Source organism: Ursus maritimus, unplaced genomic scaffold (assembly GCF_017311325.1).
Source record: "Ursus maritimus isolate PB19 unplaced genomic scaffold, ASM1731132v1 scaffold_13, whole genome shotgun sequence".
Taxonomy (NCBI): Eukaryota; Metazoa; Chordata; class Mammalia; order Carnivora; family Ursidae; genus Ursus; species Ursus maritimus.
In genome coordinates, this window is record NW_024423675.1 from 67,066,554 (window position 1) to 67,079,765 (window position 13,212).

General features: G+C 43.0%; 1 protein-coding gene across 2 annotated transcripts in view; it reads right to left on the reverse strand.

Moving 5' to 3' along the window:
• PDE10A (phosphodiesterase 10A) overlaps positions 1-13,212 on the reverse strand; it is a 292,346-nt gene that overhangs the window by 249,785 nt on the left and 29,349 nt on the right. The window lies entirely within an intron of this gene.

A 13,212-nucleotide genomic window follows, 5' to 3' on the forward strand; every position in this document is an offset into this window, starting at 1 on the left:
GTCAGCTGTGCGCTATCTATCCCTATCCACACGACACAGGATGCAAGTTAACAGAACTAAATGTAAGCAGTGGCTTACTCAAAACCCTATCAGAAACCAATTTAGAAAATTATTCTGAAAATAAGTGCTGTCTTTAGCACAAAGCCCGGTTTCGAAGGGGCAAAACTTCCCTAACAGTATTTAGCAAGGAAGCAGCCTGAGGTCCCAGGGAACAGCCTTTGACAGACACAGCGTGACCTCAGGACACAGCTGCTCCTTGGCAGCTGTGGTACACACTTTTTAAAAAATAATTCCATTTCTTCCCCAAGTGGCTTTCACTCATTTAAAGAAGCATTTTCTTTAGGCAGACAGCCGAAAGGAGGTGGATCTTTTGTAGGGTTTTCTAAAGTTTCTTTGTGTTAACAACTATTACAATATACAGGTAATGCATGCAGAAGAGCCAATGTCATTGCTACATGCACTTGGCTTGGGTGCCAAATTAATGCCCTACTAGCAAATTATTACACAGCCACTGAATGTCAAAGACTAGCTTCCTTCCAGCACAAATGAATTTCGTTAATAGACAACTTATTACAATGTTTCTTCTGAGTCCAACAATTCAAAATACACTACAGTTTCCTCCACAAATAAAAGAAAAACAGCTGATCTCTAAACAACAAAGAAAAAGGCACGCATGATATTGTGCACCACCAGCATGTAAAAATTCACAACTCTTTATACAAATATTTCAGAACAGATCATTTTTTCAGTGTATTTTATTGAAAAGGAGTATTTTATTTTTTTAATTGTACTAGCAGACATCTCTTGAATGTATGGTAGAATGGGCCAATGCTATTTTAGTATTAGATGCCTAGAATCAAGACTAGGGGCGTGACCTCAAGAAAACGTATCAAGGAAGGAAGGAAGGAAGGAAGGAAGGAAGGAAGGAAGGAAGGAAGGAAGGAAGGAAGGAAGGGAGAAAGAAAGGAAGAAAAAGACAGACAATGTATCTTAGTACTAGAAGTACTTGTAATGACAAAAGATTGACATTTTCTCAAAAGCACTGGCAATCCTTTCTCAAGTGTGGTTACACTTCCATCAAACTGAAACACTGGGACAAGCACAGAAGCCCAAAAGGGTAAAGCTTCCTACAGAAGAAACAGTTCCTTCCCGTCATCTGACTCCGTAAGACAAGCGGACGCCCTGCAAAGGCAAAACACTCCAGGAAGCGGTTCCTTGAGATCAGGAAGGGGTCAGCTTTAGAACGACAGAATCTAATGCAGCGCCACACCTCTTCAATTCAATAGGAACAATTTAAAAGGAGCTTTTACATCTGTACTACAGTGGGGGGAGGACAGGAACAGGGAGTCCAGAGCCCTGCTTCTCGGAACTTCTGGTACCAGGAAACAGCCCTCCCGCTTGCTAGGAAGGAGGCTTTCTCAGGACACGGGATGAGCTGAGCTAAAACTGGCAAAGTCCCAGGTCAGCCAGGACCGATTGATCAGCTTTCCTAGTACAGATATGACGAGGGTATGTGATTTAGCCAAGATAAGGGTCAGCCAAACACAAAATCAATATTTTTTTATTAGTTAACAGACAGCGTTAAATATCAGGTGGACAATCTAGTAATTCAACAATTCATACATTACTCAGCTCATCAGGATAAGTGTCCTCTTAATCCCCTTCACCTACTTCACCCATCCCCCCACCCCCCTCTAACAACCACTAGTTGGTTCTCTATACTTAAAAGTCTGCTTTTTGGTTTGTCTCTCTTTACCCTTTGCTTATTTGTCTTGTTTCTTAAATTCCACATATAGTGAAATCACATGGTATTTGTCTTTCTCTGACTGACTTCACTTAGCCTTATATGCTCTAGTTCTACCAATCAGATTGCAAATGGCAAGATTTCATTCTTTTTTATGGCTGAATAAAACTCCATTGAGATGTGTATACACACACACACACACACACACGCACGCACACACGCACACCACCTCTTCCTTGTCCATTCATCAGTCAACGGACACACTCTCTCGGCTGTTGTGAATAATGCTGCTGTACACATAGGGGTGCACATACCCCTTTGATTGTTTTCATATTCTTTGGGTAAATACCCAGTAATGCAATCACTAGATTGTATGGTAATTCTACTTTGAACATTTTGAGAAGCCTCCCTACCATTTTCCACAACATCTGCACCAGTTTGCATTCCCACCAACAGTCCAGGAGGGATCCTTTTTCTCCGCATCCTCGCCAACACCTGTTGTTTCCTGTGTTTTTGAGTTTAGCCATTCTGACAGGTGCTAGGTGACATCTCATTGTGGTCTGGATTTGCATTTCTCCGATGATGAGCGGTGCTGAACATCTGTTCATGTGTCTGTTGGCCATCTGGATGTCTTCTTTGGAAAAATATCTCTGTTCATGTCTTCTGCCCATTTTTAAATTGGACACTTTGTTTTGGAGCTATTGAGTAATTCCTTATATATTTTAGATATTAACCCTTTATTGGAATTGTCATTTGCAAATATCTTCTCCCATTCAATAGTTTCCCTTTTAGTTTTGTTGATTGTTTCCTTCGCTGCGCAGAACATTTTCATTTTGATGAGTCTCAATAGTTTATTTTTGCTTTTAATTCCCTTGCCTCAAAAGACACATCTAGAAAAGTTTTGCTATAGCCAATGTCAAAGACATTACTGCCAGTGGTCTCTTCTAGGACTTTTACGGTTTCAGTTCTCACATTTAGGTCTTTAATCAATTTTGAGTTTCTTTTTTGTGTATGGTGTAAGAAAGTGGTCCAGTTTCATTCTTCTGCATGTGGCTGTCCCATTTTCCCCATACCATTTGTTGAACAGACTGTCTTTTTGCCATTGGATATTCTTCCCTGCTTTGCTGAAGATTAATTGACCATATAATTGTGCGTTTATTTCTGGGTTTTCTATTCTGTTCCATTCATCTATGTGTCTATTTAGTACCACACTGTTTAGATTTCTACCTCTTTGTAATATACCTTGAAGTCTGGAATTGTGATACCTCTGGCTTTGCTTTGCTTTTTCAAAATTGCTTACGAAATCAACCTTAAAAGCAGAATAAAGCCCACTGCCCTTCTGCCTTAAGGATCCACATGTATTTGCACAAATTCTCAGTACTGAAAAAAAGTGTCAACAGTGGAATGATCACACAGAAATTAAGACTCCTTCTCCCTAAAATAAATTATACACATAAATTAAATGTTAGAAAAGTGGCCAATAAAATAATCAGAGAATAATATAGTGACCTTGATTTTCTGATAGCAAAAAATAATATATAGATACATAGGTACACATTGTATGTGTGTTGTTAAATGTGTACTTGCTACATTGGTAGATCCAGTACAAAAAAAAACCCACCTGGACCAATATAACTGTGTCGTCATTTGGAGGTTTTCTTACTCTCTGATAGCATAACAAAAATGTACCTTACAAGTTACATGGGAAAGAAATGTGCAGAATACACACTGGTAGCAATTCTTGAGTCTAAAACCCAGATGCTGCATTGTGCCCAAAACCTGCCCTTCCCACAAAAATAGAAAAGGAGTTTGAGGATTCTCCAGAGGCGGTCCTGTGTTGCCAGTCTGTACCAACCTCTGTCTTCTCACACCAAATCACAGCTCACCTATGTCAGACATAAAAGCAGCTGTAATTCACGTGCGCAAAGCCTGCCATCTTGGAGGAGAGAACAGTCTACGTGGAGGAAGGAAGGAAGGGACACACAGGGAAGAAAGTCACTTGAGCCGGAAGATCCAAGAAGTACATGCTTGTTTTCCACATGGAGAGTCACAAAGAGAGCTCAAACATTTTTTAGGTCTCCTGCAAGAGCAGTTCTTACTGTTGTATATGCAACTAAGTTGGGCCCCCTTGACCATCCCCTCCCTGGGGCAAGATTGAGGTGATTTGTACTGGCTTCCCTCCTCTTGCAATAGCCTTGTTCATGTGAGCTTCACAGCTAGAAGTGCAAATCCTCCACTGAAACATGGAAGATGCAACGGGTTGGGTATCATTAACGAACAAGGAGTAGAAGCGCGGTGCCACGTGACTTACCATAGGAGCCCTCGGAGCCCAGCCCAGCCCAGCCATGGGCTCTTCCCCCGGTTAGCTCGAGAGAGGCATGCAGTGTACTGATCAAGTATAGAACCACCTCAAGAATCAGATGCATGAGTTCCAGCCCCTGGAGTCCCCTGGACGAATTCCGGAAACTCTGGCATATTGTAGCATCTGTAAACCCTAGATTACAGGGAGGTTGTAGAGATGACATGAGTGGATATATTTAATAAGCACCCAATCAATCTGACCTGTACTAACTTTCAAGGCCTCAACATACAATTCTACATACAAGCTACAATTCTAAAATGAAGAATCTGTTTCAAAGAAACTAAGAACACATTTCGATTTCTCCCTATTCATATCACTCCACTCCTCTCCGTTATGTTATATTCCTATTAATTCCTTTTCTCTAATTTAAAAACTTGATATGAAACTCAGTATTCTGGGCCATACTTTCCTTTTTTTAATACCATGGGCCAGTCTCTGTTCCCATGCAATAAAGACACCAAAAAAAAAAACAGCTTTCTGTTGTCTTTTTTGTTTCCTCTCCGACCCCCACGCCACCCCAGCAGCATCTGAATACAGGGAGGTGCTGACAGGTAGTAGAAATGGAAGAGGAGATACATCTTGTAGATTTTCAAATGAAATGTCTCATGATACTTCAACCCAGAGCACCTGCTTGCTAGCCGTGCACTTACTGACGTCAGAAAGCTTGCCCGAGAGCCCTAATCAGGTAGTGGTGAGAACTTGGCTGTCCCGTCAGGAGCAGCCCGGGAACTGGTCAAGTGCTGAGCAGAGCTATTTAAGGCCAAAGAAGAGAGAACATGTCTAAATAAAAGAATGGATACAGTTTAAGGTGGGCTGGTCGAAGGCAGAGGATGAGGAAGGCAGGACATTGCTTCATATGGTGGCGAGTTTCACAGAAGCGTCCAGACCACTCTGGACTCAATTTTTGGTTCAGAACAGATGTCCTATCAGAACAAAAAAAGGTGGAGTAAGATACAATTGCTCACACTTTTATTCTTACCTCCAAATTTTATTCTATAGAGTGTACTAAATATTTGAGGGGAAAAAAAACTTTTTAAAAGACCTTAATCAAATTTATCTGTTGCTGATGGAAATTACACTGTGAAGCAAACTACGTATTTTCAAGATACATCATAACATTGACAGAACTAAAAAATGAAAAACCAGAACTGATATTCACCAAACTTAAGCTTAAAAAATGACTAAGCTTCTTAAAGTATGAACTGCCTATAATGCTCACAATGTAAAATTTAGAAGGTCAAAACTGATTCTTCTGGCACTGAAGAGACCTTTTCCCTTTCAGATTTGGCAGGCTGCGTATGATCGTCATCGGCAAAGGAATATGGCAGCTGGTAAAGAAGGGCAAACCCCAGACACAGAGAGGCCTCTCCTTCATTTTCTGTCATACCCATTGTTGCTAACTGATGGGTTCTTCTCCTGAACTGTTTTCCTTTCTTCCTGTGCGAGCTAAGCCATGGTGCCCAGCTGTTCAGCCAAACATTAGTCTAGACATTACTGTGAAGGTATTTTTTAGATGTGATTAGCATTGAAATCAGTCAACCTTCCATAATGTGGTAGGCCTGGTCCAATCGGTCCAAGGTCTCAAGAGCAATGACTGAGGTTTCCCCCAAGAAGGACTTCTCCTCAGGACTGCAACACAGAAACCCTGCCCCAGTTTCCAGCCTGCTGCCCTGCAAAATTTGGACTCAAGACTGCAAACACCAATTCCCGCCTGAACTTCCAGCCTGCCATACAAATTTCAGATTTGCCAGCCCCTACGATCACATGAGCCAACTCCTCAAATCAATCTCTCTCTGTTTGTCTTTCTCTCTGTACCCACACACTCATAATTGGTTCTGGTTGGGATTGATTCTGCTTCCCTGGACAACCTGAACTAACCCACTTCCTCTCCATCCCAAAATACCTGATAAAATCTGGTAAAACATGCACGCCTATGCACACACACGCACACATACACTGGAGCCATCAGAAAGCACCTGCTGCTGAGAAGTTCATGCCAGAAAGAAACCCTGTAAAGAAAGAAATTTCTTCATAATCACCTAGGATGCCAGGGGACTCAGTCCTGCTCTATGCCTTTGAGCCTTTGACGGAGGAACTGTGGAGAGAGGGAAGGGGAGGGAGAGAGGGAACCAGAGAAACCCAAACACTGGCAAAAAGCAAATGCCAGAAATGCTATCAAAAAGAGCACATTTGAAACATAAGCTTTTAAAAATGGCATCAAATTATTAAAATATTTTAGGGGCGCCTGGGTGGCTCAGTCGTTAAGCGTCTGCCTTTGGCTCAGGGCGTGATCCCAGCGTGCTGGGATCGAGCCCCACATCAGGCTCCTCCGCTGGGAGCCTGCTTCTTCCTCTCCCACTCCCCCTGCTTGTGTTCCCTCTCTCACTGGCTGTCTCTCTGTAAATAAATAAATATTTTTTAAAAATTATTAAAATATTTTAAATTTACTTAAAGAAAGGAGTGGTAGCTGGGAAAACATCACAGAAGATAAACGCTCCAGAGCCCAGTGACTGAAATTAATAAGGTTGCCTGCCTCTCAATCTTCCCCTTGTAAGTGGCTTACTCTCCTTGCTGTAGACCTAGTGCCAAACCCTGCTCATCTGGATCGTAAACCGACGCCACGGCACATCAACACAGCAAACAAACATGGCTGAAATTATAAAACTCTTCAACCACCAGAAATTAGGAGAATAGTACCACTCCGGGATCCACTCTGCCCAGGTATTTGAAACGCCCTGTGCTCACAGGCCAGGTGAGTATCTCTCTGGCACTGGTTTCCTTCCATATTCACCGAGGATAATCACCAGCACCTCCCAGGGACGCCCTGAGGCTTCAGTACGACCACCAGGGGAAACCGTTAGCACAGCGCCTGACAGAGTAAGGGCGCACAGACGCCCACTTATTCTAGCCAGGAAATGTGAAGTGATCTTTGTGTGCCCCGATTTGGAAGTCACAGTAGCGCACATCAGTTTTAAGCAAAATTTAAAAAGCTTCTATAAAAAATGAAGTGGTGAAATTCACTAACCCACGAAGCTGGTCTAAACCTGCAGAACTACAGACTACAGAGGTTTTGCGATTGCATCTTCCTCACCGTAACAAGAAGTGCCATGCTCTGAATACCCAAAGTGTTGGCCTTTAAAAAAAAAATCCAGATATTGAAAAGACCCCTTACTTAACTGAGGGCAACACACCGATGGGTTTAAAAGGCCCAGACTTTTGTCTGTTATCAGAACCCCTGATACCACGATTTTCATGCTGTATGTGTTTTTTTTAATCCAGAGATAAATGACTTTACACTATTTCAGGACTTCTGATGTGCAAGTGGGTAGACAGTGTGGGAAGACGTGATGAGTAAGCCTTGAGAGAACTCTTGCAGAGCTCCTGAGAGTGGATAAGTTAGTCTGTACAGTGTGTGAGAGACACAGGACCAAATCAGCTGGAACACAGAGAAACTTAATTACCAAGGGCCCACTGCATAGCATGTATTCTTTGCTCTCCTTAGATAACAAGGTGAAAACAGAATTAGGAGGAAAGAATTCAGAAACCTGCATGCTACCCGAGGTGTGACCTCAACAGCTATAGTTGAGGTTTGACCTCAACCCAAAAGCGCTTCCCCTAACCCAGGTGTAAATGTCACGACCTTGCATTTGGAAAGCCAGGAAACAAGCCATCTGAATGACGCGTTCAAATTGAAACTTTTTATTTTCTTAATTAGATATAAATTAATTTATAAACTGCCCAAGTAAAGCACGAAGAAATATTAAAAACTACTCTCAATTAGCCTAGTTTGAGTTATGAGGTTTCTCTTAATTCAAGCACACTTGAGAATTTTAATCAGCTGAGAAGCAGCAATTGCTTTCAATTTAAAAACTAACAAGAATAAATTGTTATCATATTAAATCATTTTTACTGTACTAGTTTCATTTTGGTTTCAATTAAACCCCTTTGTCTATATAAAGAACTCATTCGCAATTAGGAAAAATTGTACGTGAAACACTCATTATCTGAAACCACTTCACGTTTCTTGAAACCTTCGTAACTTCAGTACAAAAGCAGAGAATCCAAGCATGGCTATTTCGACATTGCTGTGAATGTACTTTAAACTGTAATTATGTAGAGAACGGATTTTAGTAATTCCATACAATTTAACGTATAATGACTAGCAGGAATCATACAGACTTGCTCTCCTCTTTCTCCCTCCCCCTGCCCTCTACGGAATAAACGATTAAGGGACGTGTGTGTGAATGGGATCGACACTTCAGGTAGCTCTCTGAAGCCACTTATGTAACTGGATGAACACTGAGCAAGAGCTTCCCACCACCTGTACTGCCCAGGAAGCAGGGCTGAGTGGGGAAGAGTACAAGTAGGGTCGGCGGCATTTATGACAGACATAAGCACATGATCATAAAATCAACTAGGTTGAAGGTCATAAAATCAACTAGGTCCATTGAAATATTCATATTATTTGGGCTTTTAAAAATCGCTATATTGAAATATAATTCACTGCCATATAACTAACTCATTTAAAGTGTACAATTCAATGGTTTGTGGTCCATTTTTTCAATTGTGGTAAAAAATATGTAACATAAAATTTACCATTTTAACCATTTTTTAAGTGTATAATTCAATGGCAGTAATTACAGGTCACAGTGTTGTGCCTTTGTTTCAAAACTTTTTCAGGATCCCCAAACAGAAACTCTAGCCATTAAATAATCCTCTCCCATTCTCACCTCCCCATCTGCCCCAGGATGGTAACCTCTTCTACTTTCTGTCTCTGCTGGATAATCTGTCTAAGTGGAATCACACAATATTTATCCCTTTGTATCTGGCATGCTGTCTTCAAGAATGGATGACCATGCTGTAGCATGTGTCAGAATTTCTTTTCTTTTTAAGGCTGAATAATATTCAATTGCATATATATACACCATATTTTGTTTACCCCTTCCTCTGCTGATGCACCCCTGGGTTGTTTCCACCCTTGGCTGCTGTGAGTAAGGCTACAGTGGTCATTAGCATACAAGTGTTCGTTCTAATCCCTGGTTATGGTTCCTCTGGGCACACGCCTATGAGTGGAATTGCTGACTCACGTAGTAACTCTATGTTCCGCTTTTTGAAGACCCCCAAACTATTTTCCCTTATGGCTGCACTGTTTTACATCCCCACCAGGAGTGGGCGAGGGTCCTAACTTTTCCACATCCTCACCAACACGCATTTTCCCTTTTTTTTTTAACCTATAGCGAACGTAGCAGGTGGGAGATGCTGTCTATCGTCCTGATCTCCATTTTCCTAATGACTAACGACGAGCATCTTTTCAGGTCCTTACTGGCAATTTGTGCATCTTCTTTGAAGAAATATCTATTCAATTCGTTTGGTCATTTTTTAATTGAGTTGCCTGTCTTTTTGTTTTGGAGTTACAGAAGTTCTTTATATTTTCTGGATACTAAATCTTATCAGATATATGATTTCCAAATATGTTCTCCCACTCAGTAGGTCGTCTTTTCACTTCCTCGATAGTGTTCCCTTTGTACACAAAAGATCTGAATTTTGAAGAGGTATGATTTACCTATTTTTTTCTTTTGTTGCATGTGCTTTTGGTGTCCTATCTAGAACCGCTACCCGCATGATTTATGAGGGAAGTCCCTCCTTTTCATTCTTTGTTCTCGTTCTTATTCTGCTTCACTCTGAGAACACTCCCATTCTGACCGCCATGACTAACCCCAGCAGCAGACACTTACAGAGCATATTTGGAAAAAAAAATTGTACTGTAGAAAAATTCAGAGAAATGTATACTTGACAACCCTGTTATTTTAGATACAGACAAGGAGAAGGTGAAGTAATCTCACAAAAAGCATGATGCCTACAGCCTACAAAAAGATCTAAGGTGTAGGACCTTTCTACTTACTGAGAGTGAGTCTTCTCAGTGGAAAGGGTAAAGAATAAAAGAAATCTTGGAGAAACAGAACAAAAAGGACAGCTCTTCCAGAAGCAGCTGGATGGAGTCCTCACTTGCTCCAAGTCTAAAGCTCTGTCCAGCTCTCTTGCAGATCAGTCCAGTGTAACAAATTTTATTTTAACAATAAAATAAGTATCAGTATCAAAATAACTGGATTTATCGTTTTCCTGTGCAATGTATAAGAGGCCACTATTTTCTTCTGATCAGACAGAGGAAGGGTAATCCCAGCTCAACCACTTGGCATTTCATAAATGCACGCATCCTCCTTAACACCTGCCTGGGTGTAGGGGCGGAGGCGTAAAAAGTCCATCTTAGCAGTGGTTAAGGGAGACAGTTTGAACAGTAATAAACTGTCATCGGTCACATCCTTCCCAACACAGATGCTGCCTTATGTACATCACTCCAGATTTACTCGCTGCAGCATGTCTGAATTAAATAATCTCCTATATCTTTATTACATGATTACGTTTACTGTTACAGAATCACAGATAAATAATATTATACACATAATTAAAATCTCTTAGTAATTACCAAAAGTAAAAAGGGGAGAAAGGAGACCACCCCCCCAAAGCAGTGTGTGTGGTCTATGAAGTATCTGACAATGTCTGTCACATATTATATCTTATCTACAACCTGAGTTTAACAAAAGTAACCTCAGCCACGCAGAACTGGGATACAGGCAACCACCACCAAGAGACAGTGCCTAATAGTCAAGGTGACACTGACACAACTAATTTTTTTTTTAAAAAGGACATGAAGAGGTTGAGCTAACGAGGCCGGGGAGGAATGCCATCCCTCAGCAAGCAGGGAGCCACAGAAGACCTGCAGCTTCCCAATAAAGGAAATGGAATTCCAGCTTGAGTAGAAAGCTCAGGTGGGAGACGAGAGGTCAAATGTCAGGTGAACAGCTACTCTCAATGCCTTGCGACAAAAGACAGTGGGACCTCTCTCCCTAGAAAGAGCTTTCCACCGTGATTTTCACGTCTCCCACTTCAGAGAATTACTGTTTTGAGGATAAGAACTCAAAAGAAAATACAACTGTGCTCTCAACCTTGCCATCCCCTGTGAGGAGAGGGCTATCTCCATCACTGGATTTCCAAAATAACTTTGTGATTTCAAATTCAGAGCAAAAAAAAGAGGGATGCCTGGGTGGCTCAGTCAGTGAAGCATCTGCCTTCAGCCCAGGTCATGATGCCCGGGTCATGGGATGGAGTCTGGCATCGGTCTCCCTGCTCAGCGGGGAGCCGGCTTCTCCCTCTGCCCCTCCCCCTGCTTGTGCGTGTGCGCTCTCTCTCTAACAAATAAATAAAATCTTAAAAAAAAAAAAAAAAAGCAAAAAAAGATGCACGCGGTCTGATGTTGATCCAAGGACCCTGGTAAATCCCACTCAGAGAACTTCCGCCCAGATGACGCAGGCCTTTGAGGGAAGCAGCGGCGGCCACAGCTGTCCTTGCCCTGGCCGGACACATGGGAGCACCGGCACGCGGGAGCACATGCACGCTGGAGCACACGCACGCCAGAGCACACGCACGCCAGAGCCCCGGCAGGAGGGAGCACGCGCACGCCAGAGCACACGCACGCCGGAGCACACGCACGCCGGAGCCCCGGCAGGAGGGAGCACGCGCATGCCGGAGCACACGCACGCCGGAGCACGCGCACGCCGGAGCACACACACGCCGGCGGACTCCAATACCGTCAGTCACTTGGGTGGGAATGAGTGTCCCATCAGGCACATAAGTTCGAAATCCAAGGAGACCTCGGGGCTCGCGGAAGACCAGCTCCATGACATCCCAAACGATACGCTTCTGTCAAACATGCTCTGCTCCTCAGTGCTCTCCACCCAGGAGTCGCTCGGCTTTGCCCGGATGGGATCACAGTTCTGGCTGAAAGACACGGGGCGTCCTCCCATCTGAGGTCTGCAGGGGGACGGTCACAGCATCACCACCCCTTGTGTGACTGTCAGTCGGCCCATGGGCCACAAGAGATTCACAACCTCTGCCAAGAGCTGACCAGACTCATTCCTGAGAATGAAGACAGTCACCGTGTAGCAAACACAGCCTTGATCTCGGTCTAACACTCCAGAAGAAAGCAAATGCCTTTGGTTTCCACGTCTATACATTTATGAGCCACACCCTCACCACCCTAATTTCTCAAGGCCAAGCCGCTACAGAGACCGCACATGGGTGAAGCCTCCAAGCACCAGGAAGAAATTAAAGAATTAACGGTAAACTCCACAAGCTGACATTCTCCAATAGCTTCATGTTCCGGACACGTGGCTCGGAAGTGGCCTCTCCACACCGTGTGCTGCCACAGAACGGACGCCTAGAGACCTCAGCAGCCCCGTGGCTTCTGTGCAGAGGAGGGTCAGGAGGGAGGGGAGGAGGAGACAGTGGCAGGGCCCCTCGTGGGCGCGGAAGGAGCATTGCAAATGAAGAGGCTCTGCCTCGGTATCTTCTGAGGGTAGGATCTCCTTAGGAAAGATACTATAAAATCTTTACTTACAGGCCAATTCTTTCTTTGTAGTTACAGAAATTGCAGGCTGGAAAAAAAACGGAAAAGTCCCCTTGGAAGAAAGAAAGAATGCAATAATTAACGGAAGTAACCAACAAACATTTTAAAACCCAGCATTTATATCTCCAAAGGAAACAGGGAATGGTAGTTTGAAGTATTGGAGAATAGGAATAATTTAGATCATTTTTATTTTTAAATTCCTCTTTTCCCAGAAGAGATATTTTCCTGTAGCTATGTATAAAAACTGAATCCTTATCAATTGAATTCAAATGTAAACAGACATGGTCTGTTATTTTAAAAAATTCTATCAGTAAAACAATTTTTTTTCTTTTTTTTTTTAAAGATTTATTTATTTGACAGAGTGAGAGCGCGAGCACAAGCAGGGGGAACAGCAGGCTTAGGCAGAGAGAAGCAGACTCCCGGCTGAGGAGGGAGCCTGATGCAGAACTCGATCCCAGGACCCTGAGATCATGACCTGAGCCGAAGGCAGAGGCTTCTCGGGCTGAACCACCCAGGTGTCCCTTGTTTTTTTCTAAAATGAATATTCTGAGTGGTTCTCAAAGTAAAGACTGGCATGAGCAGGTGCTGGGCCCCACTCTCCGAGTTCCTGATTCAGCAGCTTGGGGCGGGGGGGGGGGGGGG